Source organism: Macaca thibetana, chromosome 8 (genome assembly GCF_024542745.1).
Source record: "Macaca thibetana thibetana isolate TM-01 chromosome 8, ASM2454274v1, whole genome shotgun sequence".
NCBI classification, from domain to species: domain Eukaryota; kingdom Metazoa; phylum Chordata; class Mammalia; order Primates; family Cercopithecidae; genus Macaca; species Macaca thibetana.
The window spans coordinates 18,559,952-18,574,811 of record NC_065585.1 but is presented as its reverse complement, the minus strand read 5'-3'; the positions used below and the strand labels follow the sequence as shown (position 1 = coordinate 18,574,811).

Genomic DNA, 14,860 nt, shown 5'->3' with positions numbered 1-14,860 from the left:
ATACATCCAAAGTTTAATAACCCTTCAGTGGAAAGAACAGGAAGACATCGAAAGATTAAAGATGCTCATCAATGCATTGGTTTCTAATAAAAATACAATAATTCAAAAGCAGAATATAAATATCCATCATTAATGAACAGCTAAGTAAATAATGATTCATTATTCATACAACAAAAACCTATGTAGCTGTTAAAAATAATATAGAGAAAAATATGTATTAACATAAGATATTCAGGGTACGTTGACAACATGGTTAATATGAAGATGTTATCAGATAGTAGTTATTATATGATGTAACTTATTACAGAAAAATGCAACAAGTTGTTACTGGAAAAAAGTATGACATGATAGTCCCAAATATGTGATATAAATATGACTTTTTATTACATTTCATAATATAGTAAACATATTCATTTTGTAAGAAAAACAACCCAACAATGTTGTTTTTATTATTTTTAACAAAATATCCAAGCAGTCACTCTGCTTAATTAGACAAACAATGAAAGTAATTATGGGCAAGTGTTCTCTGTGACTGTAAATATTCAGAGGGGGCCTGGGTGGCCCCAAACTTGAGTCACCACTTTACTTTCTTCATTTTACCTCTTGTTTGTTTTATTTATGAAGTTTCATTTGAACAGAAGTTTCTAAGGGCAGGTGTGTGTATGTGCTTTGTTCTGGTTTCTTTTTGAGTGAGTAGAATGGGTTCTTATCTGTAAATATTCGCTCTTTATGAACAACAGTAGGCATGTGAACAATTATTGAGAGTCTTTGATGTGTCAGATGTCATCCTAGGGCTGTATCCAAATGTTATCCTGTTTATTTGTCATCACAGCCCTAAGAAGCAGGTATGACTTCTGCTCATTTTGAAGCATAGGCATAGAGGCTTGCAAAGATGCAGGGACCTGCCCCAGCTCATGCAGGCAGGCAGTGGTGGGCTGAGAGTGGTGAGAACCAGTCCCATCTCCTCCTACCCACTGCAAGCAGGCTACCAGTTTGGCTGGGGGTTGTTGGTTGAAGTGTATCCCCCGACACCTGCAACCAAATTCATATATTGAAGCCCTAACTGTGCCCCACCTAGTATCTCAGAATGTAAATTTAATATAATATAACCTTATGTGGAGATAGGGTCTTTACAGAGACAATCAAGCAACAATGGTTAATGAGTGGGGCCTAATCTAATAGGTATACTTAAAAAGACTGGTAAATATAGATTCTTAGTAAATATATATACTTACAGGGACTGGTGTCCTTGTAAGTGGAGGAAATTTGGACACAGACGCATCCAGAGGGAAGATGAGGTGAAGACACAAGGAGGGGATAGCCATTGCAGACCAATGAGAGGAGCCTAGGAAAGATTTCTCCTTCTGTTGACTAAAGAAAGAATGAAGCTTTTAAAGAATTAAAGGTAGCTTCATTCAGAAGCCTTACTGAGCACCACAGACTGAGGCCAATAGCCCAAGAGCAGCCCTTTAGAGAGGTCTTATCAGACTGCCCTGAGACAGTATTTAAGCCAATGCCCGTATACAGGTGGTACAGGTGGTGGAGGTTTAATATGGGCAAAATCACATCAAACTTGCCAAGAAGCTACATTAAAGCAGAGTTACATCAAGGTTAACCAGATGTACATCAGAGTACATCTGGTTACAGACTACAGAGGCATAATCACTAATTCCATCAGACGTTGTTTTATAAAGTGTAGGAAAAGGCAAAGGCTAGGGCCATTTATCTTTTAAGGAATGTAGTGACTCAGGCAAGAGACGGGGGGCCGTGTGCTCTATCCTGTTTTGTCTTCAAAGAATCCTCCCAGAGAGCTGCACTTTGTCCCAGCATCAGGGGCTTTGTGAAATTATGCTAGCAAGCAGAAGTGAGCAAATACAGCTTTTTGCATCTGCTACTTTGTCTCATACTTCACAGCCCTCAAAGGAGCCAAGGCTGCAGATGCCTTGATTTTGGACCTCCAGCCTCCAGAACTGTGAGAAAATAAATTTTTGTTGTTTAAGCCATTCAGTTAATAGTCCACTGTTACGGCAGCCCTAACAAACCAATAAAGTGAGTTACCTGGTGATCACGTGAAACGTCAGCTGTGATGACAGAAAGGTGCCCTTAAGAACACAAAACAACTGGGGTCTACTATGTGGAAGCCGAAGGTTGCAAGGAGTGAAATTGTAGGAAAGGAAGAAATGCCAGTAGAAGAGAGGACCCAGGTGCTCGCTCTGGCAGCACATATACTAAAATTGGAACGACACAGAGAATATTAGCATGGCCCCTGTGCAAGCATGATATACAAACTTGTGAAGCATTCCCTATTTTTAAAAGTTAAACATTTTTTTTTAAAAGACAGTAGGTCCCAGGAAGCCCTGCTGCCTCTCTGCCCACCCTACCCAGGCCAACTCTGCTACCAGGAAGAAATTCACAGGGCCAAATTATTCAGTCACGTGTATTGAGGCCAGAAATGCATTATTTAATTTTTTGCAGCAGATGTACCTTTTTAACACTGTTTTGTTTCAGGCTAAAATTACAACATTAAAATTTAATATTCAAACGTTAGCATGAGCTCACATTTCTTGAATGTCCACCCACCTTTTTCCTCCAGCATATGTGGAATGGCAACAGGGGAGGGGTGGGAAGAGGACAAGGCTGTGGCTGCTGGTCTTATCTCTGCATCTGAGTGGCTCTGTGGCCTTGACCACATTGCTCCACTCCTTTAGGGTTCGGTTCCCTCCTCTCTCAAATGATGGAAATAACCTGGGTGTTCTAGAAGTCTCCTGCAGCTCAAAGTATTCCCCAGTCTGTGTATTTCTGGAGACTGGAGGGAGCCAAGAAGTGATGGACAACAGATGCCTGAGCAGAACTGATATGTATCTGCACTTTTGCCATCATCAGAAGTTGGAGGGGTCTTGGAGAGAGCCATGAACATGAGCATCTCCAAGTGTTGATAGGTGTGTGGCCTCAGCAGGGTCCCTTCAGACTTTTAGGGAGACAAGCAAATATAAATTCATAGTGGTTGTTCCTATCCTCTCTTGTAAAGGATAAAAGGTAAACATTACATTTATTATTATTACTATTATTATTTTGCGACTGATTCTCGCTCTGTCACCCAGGCTGGAGTGTAGTGGCAGGATCTTGGCTCACTGCAACCTCCGCCTCCCAGGTTCAAGCAATTCTCGTGCCTCAGTCTCCTGAATAGCTGGGATTACAGGTGTGTGCCACCACACCTAGCTAATTTTTATATTTTTAGTAGAGACAGGGTTTCACCATGTTGGCCGGGCTGGTGTCGAACTCCTGACCTCAAGTGATCCACCTGCCTCAGCCTCCCAAAGTGCTGGGATTAGAGGCATGAGCGACCATGCCCAGCCTCATTACATGTATTCTAAAAATTAAAGATTTTCTGACTGCAAAGTCCTGGATTATTTAATGAAGCTTCTGTGACTGTATATGTCTGGCAGTATGTGTGTGTGTGTGTGTGTGTGTATGCCTATGTCACACATGCATGTGCCTCGGTTTCCCTGGTATCCCAAGAAGATTTTTAGCTTTTCTTTGGGGAAATTACATCTTGAAAAGCAGGTACTTCAGAACGCCTTCCTTTTCTGAACTCTGAAGTCCAGCTCTTAATTTCTTTGTTTTTTTGTTTGTTTGTTTGTTTGTTTTGAGACGGAGTCTCACTGTGTCTCCCAGGCTGGAGTGCAGTGGCGTGATCTCGGCTCACTGCAAGCTCCGCCTCCCGGGTTCACGCCATTCTCCTGCCTCAGCCTCCCAAGTAGCTGAGACTACAGGCGCCCGCCACCACGCCCGGCAGGTTTTTTGTATTTTTAGTAGAGACGGGGTTTCACCATGTTAGCCAGGATAGTCTCCATCTCCTGACCTCGTGATCCACCCGCCTCGGCCTCCCAAAGTGCTGGGATTACAGGCTTGAGCCACCGCGCCCGGCCTCTTAATTTCTACTGTTGGTGAGAGTGCAAGTCGACGTCACCTGACTTAGTACATGGGCGTTCTCTCTAGCCTCTCAGGTTGAAAGTCTCCCTGCTGTGACTCATATCCTCACTCTAATCTATGAAGGAGGATTTTTTCTTTTCTTTTCTGTTCTTTTTTTTTACTAGACATTTACATGAAATTAGATAGAGTTAACTTATCTCTCTCCCGGCACCTTCTTGTGCAGGTCCACCAGTCAAATCCAGCAGACTGCAAAAATACTAGACTTTCTCCATTGAAGAGTCAGGTAATGCCGGAAGAGTATCATGGCACAGCAATACTCCTCAGAGCAAACGTTGGCTTTTCAGCTAACTTAGAAGTTCCCTGGAAAATGCTTCTTAAGCCTTAGAGAAGAGAGACGGTCTTTTTCATATAACGTAGCCAAACCAAGGGCGTGACATTCCATCGCCGTCACCATACTCTATTGATTGGAAGTGATACACAGTTTCTACCCACAATGAACAGAAGAGGTAACTCACTGCAGGTCACATTTAGGTGTGTCCGCCACACCATTCTTCCCAACATTTTGTAAGACTTCTTGTACATGCCAGGTGTGGTAGCTCACCCTTACAATCTCAGCACTTTGGGAGGCCAAGGCAGGCACATCACTTGAGGTCAGGAGTTTGAGACCAGCCTGGCCAACATGGTGAAACCTCATCTCTACTAAAAATACAAAAAGTAGCCAGGCGTAGTGGTACACACCTGTAATCCCAACTACTTGGGAGGCTGAGGCAGGAGAATCACTGGAACCCAGGAGGCAGAGGTTGCAGTGAACCAAGATTGCATTGACTGCACTCCAGCCTGGGCAACAGAGCAAGACCCTGTCTCAAAAAAATATATAAGGAAGCTTAGTTGGGCATGGTGGCATGCACCTGCAGTCCAGCTACCCAGGAGGCTGAGGCAGGAGGATTGCTTGAGTCCGGGAGTTCAAGGCTGCAGTGGGCTATGACTGTCCAGTTGTACTCCAGCCTGGGTGACACAGCAAGATCCTGTCTCCAAAATAATAATAATCATAATAATAATCATAATAATCATAATAATAATTGAAAGAATAAAAAAAGATGGGGATAGAGATGAAACAAAATTGGCCATGAGCTGATAATTTTTGACGCTTTGTGTTTAGTTATGCAGTGGGTCACTGTGCTATTCAGCCTACTTTTAAATACATTTAATATTTGCATAATAAAAAATAACTGACAAGAAACAGTGATCAAGTTAGTAATAATCCTTAGCATATTTCAGCAATTCTACATGCCAGGCGCTATGCTAAGTGCCTCATTTACATCATCTCATTTGATTCTCACAACAGCCGTATCAGAAATCATTAATAATGCATTTATAAACAAAAAAACTTGCTTCTCTGATAGGTTAAATGACTTGCCCAAGTATATCAAGAACCAGATGCTGTGTTCTCACTTATGAGTGAGAGCTAAATGTCAAGTATATATGGATGCAAAGAAGGGAAGAACAGACACTAGGGCCTACTCGAGGGTAGGGGGTGCAAGGAGGGTGAGGACTGAAAAACTACCTATTGGTTACTCTACTTAGTACTCGGGAGATGAAATAATCTGTGCCTCAAACCCCTCTGACATGAAATTTATCTATATAATAAACCTGCACATGTACCCCTGAACCTAAAATAAAAGTTAAAAAAAAAAAGCCTACAAACTTAAAACAAACAAAGAACAGATGCTGAATCCAAGTCTCCTTTGATTTCAAAGCCCATATTCTTGTTTTTGTTATTGTTGTTGTTGTTGTTGTTGTTGTTGCTTTGAGACAGAGTCTCACTCTATTGCCCAGGATGGAGTGCAGTGGCATGATCTCGGCTTACTGAAACCTCCGCCTCATGGGTTAAAGTGATTCTCCTGCCCCAGCCTGCCGAGTAGCTGGGATTACAGGCATGCACCACCACGCCTGGCTAATTTTTGTATTTTTAGTAGAGACGAGGTTTCACCATGTAGGCCAGGCTGGTCTTGAACTTCTGACCTCAGGTGATCCACCCACCTCAGCCTCCCAAAGTGCTGGGATTACAGGCGTGAGCCGCCACACCCGGCCTCAAAGCCCATATTCTTAGTTACTATTTCAAGTTAAGTCAGCAAGTATAGGTTAAGTGCCTATATGAAGCACTGGGAAGGTGACAATCAGAAGATGTGATGTTTGGTCTCAAGGAGATCAAGGCCGAGAAAATATTTATCATTGCAATTCTGGCCCTGGATCAACCACTTACAAATGAGGAGAGGCAAATTATCTCAACACACTAGACCTCAGGTCTTTACCTGTTTGATGAGATCATAGAATCCATCCTACAAGTCACAGAGGACAGTAGGGAAGATCAAATGAAGTCATGTAAATAAAAGTCACGAGGAACAGTAAAGGGCTGTTTAAGTAAAAAGGACAAAATGAAACAACAGTAATGGCAATATTGTGGTTGAAGATAAAAAGCCTTTAGCCTACCGAGAAGATTTTTAGTGTTCTAAACCCAGGTGTCCTAAGCCCCATGGTTTTTCCTTCATGAAAGCTCCTCAACAAATTCAAGTATAGTGAGGCTGGCCCTAAGAGCACCCAGGGCAGTGACATTTCAGAGGCATTGTAGAGAAGCTCGGTCATCACATTGCATTGTCTTCCTTTCCAGGACTGTGCTTAGCACACAGGAGAGCCACATATGGGGACCGGGAATTATTTCTGATGTAGCGATTGGGAAATTGTGACAATGTATACTAATGAGGTGACAAGAACAGATAGTGTCAGATGCACATTAATCTTTAGCCTGATGTCCTTCATGATATCCAACCTCCAGTTTCGTCTCCTGCCACAGTCATCCCCCACACGGACACTCTTCATACTGGTCTGACTCAAAATGCAGATTCCAGGACGCAGGCTATCTCACCACCTTCTTACTCACAATTCTCATACCGGAACACCCTTCCTCCTCCCCTCGTCTGAATCTTATTTGTTTTTTGAGATTTAAGTCAGGTCCTTCTTAGGAAGATCTCCCTGATTCAGATCCAAGTTGAATGATGATAACCCTCCTTTGGCTTCCATAAAATCTTATAACTTCCAAACTGTGTTTTATTAATAGCTGTCTAGTTTAGCATTATGTCAAGAGCTATTGATGGCAGGGCTGGGCATGGTGGCTCACAGCTGTTATCCTAGCACTTTGAGAGGCCAAGGTGGGAAGATTGTTTGAGGACACCTCAAGACCACCCAGCCTAGACCGAAAAATGAGATCCTGTTTGTACAAAGAACAAAAGATTAGTTGGGCATGGTGACGTGCACCTGTAGTCCCAGCTACTTGAGAGGCTGAGGCAGGAGGATTGCTTGACCCCAGGAGATCAAGGCTGCAGTGATCCATGATGGTGTCACTACACTCCAGTCTGAGCAACAGAACAAGACCCCACCCCCCAAAAAAAGCTATTGAGGGTAGTAGCTTATTTTCATTGCTCTGTCTCTAGTGCCTACAGAAGAGCAGAGCACACAGTAGGTACTTGATGTGATTACTTATTGAATAAAAGGATGGTATGTCACAGAAAATAACCTATTTCCCCTTTTAAGGGTGATGGTTCTTTATCACTAAGGGTTCTTTGCTGAGTACTACATTGGTTATGAGTGTGCAAACATGGAAACGGCCGCCTCAGATTTACACTGTTCATTGTCATTAAGAGGAAAGAGATTTGGAGGACCAAAAAATCAGAAATGGCGGAAAAGGAGTCCTCAAGGGCATAGCCATATTATTTTTTGTAAGGCACGGACACGGTAGCTCAGGCCTGTAATTCCAGCACTTTTGGAGGCTGAGGCAGGCGGATCACTTGAGGTCAAGAGTTTGAGACCAGCCTGACCAACATGAAGAAACCACGTCTCTACAAAAATACAAAACTTAGCCGTGCTTGGTGGCGGATGCCTGGAATCCCAGCTACTTGAGAGGCTGAGGCAGGAGAATCGCTAGAACCGGGGAGGCGGAGGTTGCAGTGAGCCGAGATCGCGCCACTGCGCTCCAGTCTGACGACAGAGTGAGACTCCGTCTCAAAATAAAATAAAATAAAAACATAGATCAACTTTGAAATATCATTGGCTTAATGAAATGAAAGTTTATTTCTCACTCATATGAAGTTCACTTCTCATTTATTTCTCACCCGCCTAAGCCTCCAAAAGATGAGTCTGACAGCAAGGGGTAGAGAGGAGGATTGCTGTTTGGATTTGACTGACTCACACAGTCATACTGGGAGCCAGGTTGGTAGAGGCTTCAGTACCAAGAGTGCCTGAGCTTCAACATCCAGCCAGCAGGGGGAGAAAGAGAGAAGATTGTCCATGGGAAGTTTTCATGGGTCAGGCCTTGTCACTTCTACCCATGTTCCATTGGGTAAACTCAGCCCTACGGTTACATCTAACAGCAAAGGGATCTGGGAAATGTAGTCTAGCTACGTGCCCAAGAGAAAGAGAAAACCACCTTTGTGGAACACATAGTAATTTCTTTTTTTTTTTTTTTTTTTTTTTTTTTGACGGAGTCTCGCTCTGTCACCCAGGCTGGAGTGCAGTGGCCGGATCTCAGCTCACTGCAAGCTCCGCCTCCCGGGTACACGCCATTCTCCTGCCTCAGCCTCCCGAGTAGCTGGGACTACAGGCGCCTGCCACCTTGCCCAGCTAAGTTTTTGTATTTTTAGTAGAGACGGGGTTTCACTGTGTTAGCCAGGATGGTCTCGATCTCCTGACCTCGTGATCCGCCCGTCTCGGCCTCCCAAAGTGCTGGGATTACAGGCTTGAGCCACCGCGCCCGGCCCACATAGTAATTTCTACTGCAAAGGTTGAGAGGTGGGGAATGTCAAAAATGAAAAGAAGCAAAGGTAAGATAGGAGGGAAAGAGGGGAAGAAAGGCTAAGGGTGGGAGGGAGAAGATAGGAAGCAAAACAGCACGGAGGAATCTGAAGGAGTTTGTGGTGAGTAGTGTTATACAACCTCTACTCCAGTGTGCTGAAAACAACCTTCAGTGTACTACATTGTTTAGTAATGATTGTGAGTAGATATAGTTGGGAAGGAACTAGCACTGAAGAATAAGGACAACGCTAACGTGTGGGCGACAGAATGAGCTATCAACTCAGTTGCTTGCTTCCTCCAATGATGATTTCATTTATTGAAACATGACTGACAACTCCTTTTGGATAACTGCCTCCAGAAGCAATTCTGAGCCTTCCAAGAAAATCTCCGACTTTTATAAAAGGAAAGGTCACTAAATTTAGTCCCTAGTAATGGCATGGCCAAGATTAAGGCCCAGTCTGTAAAGCCTGTTGTCTCTCTACTCTACTAGTGGAGTTAAATGTGAGAGAAGAAAATGTGAACCCTGAGCCACTCGGGAACTGAGAAGCTTTCATTTCTCTCATGTCTATTATGCACTTGCTTGCTTTCACTGAAACCTCCTAACCTCTCAGTAAGGTGTCATTATCTCCCTTTACAGATGAAAAGGCTAAAATTGCCCAAGCTCTGTCAATTACACCCCGCTGCTTCCTGAAAACATATTTACTGTATGCAAACCCCCCCCCCACCCACCACAAGAAAAGAATATATTTTGGGGTCTCTATGTCTCAGAAGATCACTTTAAAATCCCTTTCATATGAGTGACCAACTATCCTGGTTTGACTAGAACTATTCCAATTTTGCTCTTAGAGTCTCTCATCCTGGGAAACTCTTCAGTCCTGAGCCCACTGAGACTGTTGGTCACCCTATTTCCCACTCTGAAATCTGTGAGTTTATACACTTTATGCAAGACCCTCTGTTCTACCCTGGAAAGAGAAGGATCAATTGGGCACCACCTCAGAATTTCACCTCTCCTCTCAATTAGTCAGACTTAAGTCATCTACCCTGTGTTTCTCCTTTTAACCTACTCCTATAGCTGCCTAAGAAACATATGTGAAAAATTTGACACCCTTGGCAGAAATGAGGGTCCATAATATATTTCATGAGTTATGCAGTTTTATCGTCCATGAAGACTTTAATGAGAGGTCATTCTTCATTTTCAGTAAGTCATCTAAGCAGCGCATTTGAGACTGGCTACCACTAGGAATCAGCAAGTCCCCCTGTGGCCTGTGCTGTTTCCGAACCAAGAGAACTAAGAGAAACCATGGCCAGAAGTTGAGGTAAGAAGCACGTAGTGAGAACCGGGACAACTTTTCCAAAGACTACATATCTTTAAACACTGAGGCATAATCCTAGATTCTTGATTAAATGTGGCACAGGAGTAAGTTAGCTTTAGAGATGTCATAGTCTGAAATAAGAGCATGTTAGCAGGGCATCTGTAGAGGGGAAGTTTGCCTGGGTGGAATCTGAAATAAGAACAAAAATTCACCATTACCATTAACCAGCTGCCTCACTTTCCTTTAATTTCATGTTAGGGTTTTGTTTCTTTAGCTTGCCACCCATAACAAAGTATGTCACCCCGGGATCTTTTTTTTTTTTTGGATGTGGTATCTAGCTCTATCACCCAGTCTGGAGTGCAGTGGCACAATCTCAGCTCACTGCAACCTCCGTCTCCTGTGTTCAAGCGATTTTCCTGCCTCAGCCTCCTGAGTAGCTGGGATTACAGGCGCCTACCACCACATCCGGCTAATTTTTGTATTTTTTTAGTAGACACGGGGTTTCACTATGTTGGCAAGGGTGGTCTCAAACTCCTGATCTCATGATCCACCCGCCTCGGCCTCCCAAAGAGCTGGGATTACAAGTGTGAGCCACCACGCCCAGTCCATCCCGGGGTCTCAATCAGCAGTAACGAAGTACCACAAATAGGGTGTTTAATCAATGCATTTTTTTCTCACAGTTCTGGATACTGTGATCAGGGTACCAGTACGGTTGGGTTCTGGTGAGAACGTTCTTACTGGCTTGCTGATGGTGGCCTTCTTGCTGTGTGCTCACATAATGGCGAGAGAAAAAGAGCTCTGGTAACTCTTTAAGGTCCTTAATCGTATCATGGGGCCCCACTCTCATGACATCATCTAAATCTAATTATTTCCCGTAGGTCCCACCTCCAAACACCATCACACTGGGGGCCTAAAATTCAACATATGAGTTGGGGTAGGGATTAGCACAGATATTCAACCCATGACACCCTGTGTCAGGAGCCCCAGAGTCTTCTTTGCTCCCGTCAGTAGCAAGCCCCTACCTGTGCAGACTCATCCCAGACCCAGTGACAGATAATGCTCTTATTCAAGGGGGAAAGCAGTTTTGATAAGCTTTACATCTTGAGATAATTTTAAATTAAATATTAAATTTACAGAACAATTTTAAAGATTAACTTAACAAAACAATTGTAAAGATAATGGAGCACTCTTACACTCCTCACCCAATATCCTTTATTGTTGATATCTTCCGTTACCGTGGCACGTTTGTCAAATCTAAGAAGCCAACAGTGGTACACTGTTTTTAATGGAACTTTAGATTTTCTTTGAATTTTACCATTTTTCCCCCCACAAGTGTCCTTTTTCTGTTCCAAGAAGCAATCCAGGATAGCACATTGTACCTAGTTGTCACATCTCTTGAGTCTCCTCTGGTCTACATTGAGATGGACTTTACAATCTCAGTCTTTATTTGTTTCTGATGACCTTTACAGTTTTGAAGAATATGAGTTAAGTGTTTTGTTGAATGTCCCTCACTTTGGGTTTGTCTGGTGAAAAACACAGCTTTTATTTAGCAATAGATCAGCCTAGATTTTGGTTCTAATCTGACTAGATGATCTATAGCATAAATAGGATCCTGCCTCATTTCTGTGAAGAAGTATCTGCTTTATATATAAATGTCTATAATTGACTATTGTCTCTCTATCCTTAGTCTCTCAGTAATGGAGAGTAGCGTTAGAGCCATAAAAATCTAGATTCAAATCTTGACTTCATATATATAACTTTGATCTAGGGCAAATCATTTAACTTCTATGAGCCTTGGTTTATTTTTTAACATAAGAATAATATGATGTTGAGTTTATGGTACTGTTGTGAAGATTAAATCAGCTATGTATGTAGCACTTAGGAGATTATATAGTACATGTGAATGTTTCATGAGTATCAGTTTCCTTCCTCTAAATTTGTTCTTTTTAGTCACCCTACAGTCTGCCTCTGAATATCATCTGTTGCCATTTGTTCATAACAAGAACATATGAAAAACACAGACTGGAGTTACTGCCCAGCTCACAATATCCTCAGTATCCTAGTCTGTGCAATTCATTCCTGTCTTACAGTAACTGTATTAGTCCATTTTGTGTTGCTATAAAGAAATACCGGAGACTTGGTAGTTTATAAAGAAAAGAGGTTTAATTGGTTCATGGTTCTGCAGGCTTTACAGAAAGCATGGCTCTATCTGCTGGGCTTCTGGGGAGGCCTCAGGAAGCTTTCAGTTAAGGCAAAAGGTGAAGGGGGAGCAGGCCTGTCACATAGAGGGAGCAAGGGAGGAGGTGCCAGGCTCCTTTAAACAATCAGATCTCATGTAAACTAACAGAGTGAGAATTCACTCTTCACCAAGGGGATGGCACTAAGCCATTCATGAGGGGTCCACCCTCCATGATCCAAATCCCTCCCACCAGGTCCCACCTCCAATACTGGGCATCACTTTTCAGCATGAGATTTGGAGGGGGACAGATATCCAAACATATCACTAACAAACCCTGTCTCCCTGGTCATAGGAGGAACATATGACCTAAGTGGGCCAATTATAGGGCCTCACTTCTTCGGTTATATGGATTCATCCAAACCCAGCCAATTAGAATCCTTCCCTATAATTTTTTTCCTCACTAGTGTTGACAAAAGAAAGTTATCAGCTGGGTGCAGTGGCTCACGCCTATAATTCCAGCACTTTGGGAGGCTGAGGCAGGCGGATCACCTGATGTCAGGAGTTCAAGGCCAGCCTGGCCAACATGGTGAAACCCTGTCTCTACTAAATATGCAAAAATTAGCTGGGCATGGTTGTGGGCACCTATAATTCCAACTACTCGGGAGGCTGAGGCAGGAGAATTGCTTGAACCCAAGAGACGGAGGTTACAGTGAGCCGAGATCATCCCACTGCACTCCAGCCTGGGAGACAGAGCAAGACTCTGTCTCAAAAAAAAAAAAAAAAAAGACAGACAGAAAGAAAATTCTCTTTCCTCTTTGGTCATGCAGTTGTAAGGGTGAGGGGCTTGTAGCAGTGCTTCCTGCCATGTGGAGACAGCCAGCCTTAGAGCAGGACACCAGCAAGCATGAAGAAGGAGACCTGAGAGATGGAGACAGTATTCAATGGAATTCTGCCTAGTTCTTAGGTCCAGTGATTCCTGAGGTCAGTCCACCTCTGGCCTTTCCATAGATTGATGAGTTGAGCAAATCAATTGGCCTTTTGTCTTAAGCTATTTGGGGTTGTGTTTTTTATAAAGTACAATTAAAAGGATCTCAATAGATCACTTTTCTCGATTTTGCTGCTTGCCGCCACCTACCACCTATTCTAGGTGCCTCACTCCTCAACCTATTATCTTTTACTTGCTTCTTCAGTGGCATGGTTGGCACCAAAGGGGCCTCTTTCTCTGACCCTTTTTCCAACACTGGCTATAAGTTAACTGTATAAATTACTCCGACAGACAGATTATTAAAAGTGCAAAAGTCAAAAGGTGTAGGAGTTAGTCTGTGAAAACATGCTGAAAAGAAATGAAGCCACACATAGTATCAATCATGTAGTTGTTCAGAACACAGACTCTGGAGTTCATTAGATCTGCATTTATATCCTGCCTCTGTCACTCATGAGTTATATGACTCCAGGCACCTACCACTCTGAACCTCAGTGCTCTCATTTGATAAATGAGGATAGGAATCCCTTTTTCATATAGTTTTTGTGTAGATTCAACAAGATAACATGTTTGATGCCAAGCAGAGCCCCCACTATATTGCTGATCCTTAACTTCGTAATAGCAGTTTTTTTATTTATTTTTATGTATTTATTTATTTTTGAGACAGAGTCTCACTCTGTCACCCAGGCTGGAGTGCAGTGGTACAATCTCAGCTCACTGCAAGCTCTGCTTCCCGGGTTCACGACATTTTCCTGGCTCAGCCTCCGGAGTAGCTGGGACTACAGGTGCCTGCCACCATGCCCGGCTAATTTTTTTTTTTTTTTTTTTTTGTATTTTTAGTAGAGATGGGGTTTCACTGTGTTAGCCAGGATGGTCTCGATCTCCTGACCTCGTGATCCACCCACCTCAGCCTCCCAAAGTGCTGGGATTACAGGCGTGAGCCACCGTGCCCGGCCCATAATAGCAGTTATTAATAATGATGATTAAAATTTTCTTAAGACACCTGAACCCACCAATCATTCTTAGCCTCTTGAAAGGTGGGATAGTCATGCTAATTTTATGTGTATCCCAATATGCCTTAGTGTGAAACACACAGCACCACTTGTGAAGCATCTTCTTGCCAAAACATTTTGAAACAAGCTGAATCTTTATCAAATCCAGCCACGAGAGCTCACTTACAAGAAATACAGCATGTGATAAACAAGTTTAATGAAACTACAATAAAGCAAAGAGATATATCCAGAATGTGAGACATATGAAGGACAAATGATTTGATTTCAACAATAAATCAATAGCAGGGAGAAAACCAAAAGAGAGGTAGAGAGAGATGGAGAGGAAGGGAGAAATAGAGAGAAAGAGAGAGACTGTGAGAGAGACAGAGAAAGAGAGAATAAATTGTGGTTATCCTATTATCTCACCATGTTGCATTCAAATGAGGGGTGCTTGAAAGAGATTAGAGCCAGATGATCTGGATTTATATTTTGCTTCAGCTACTGTCACTAAACAAATAAATTTGGTGAACTCATCAGGGAATGATAATTGAGGAACTGATTTGAGGTTTAAATGAGACCTTGTATACACAAATGTGTAAACGAAATGTTGTATGAA

At 42.8% G+C, this 14,860-nt stretch overlaps 1 non-coding gene across 1 annotated transcript; it reads left to right on the top strand.

The window, feature by feature from the left end:
- The first annotated feature begins 2,204 nt into the window (after positions 1-2,204).
- LOC126961988 (U6 spliceosomal RNA) lies at positions 2,205-2,311 on the top strand. Its single transcript, XR_007728553.1, has one exon. It is a non-coding gene; the product is annotated as a U6 spliceosomal RNA (small nuclear RNA).
- Positions 2,312-14,860: the final 12,549 nt, after the last annotated feature.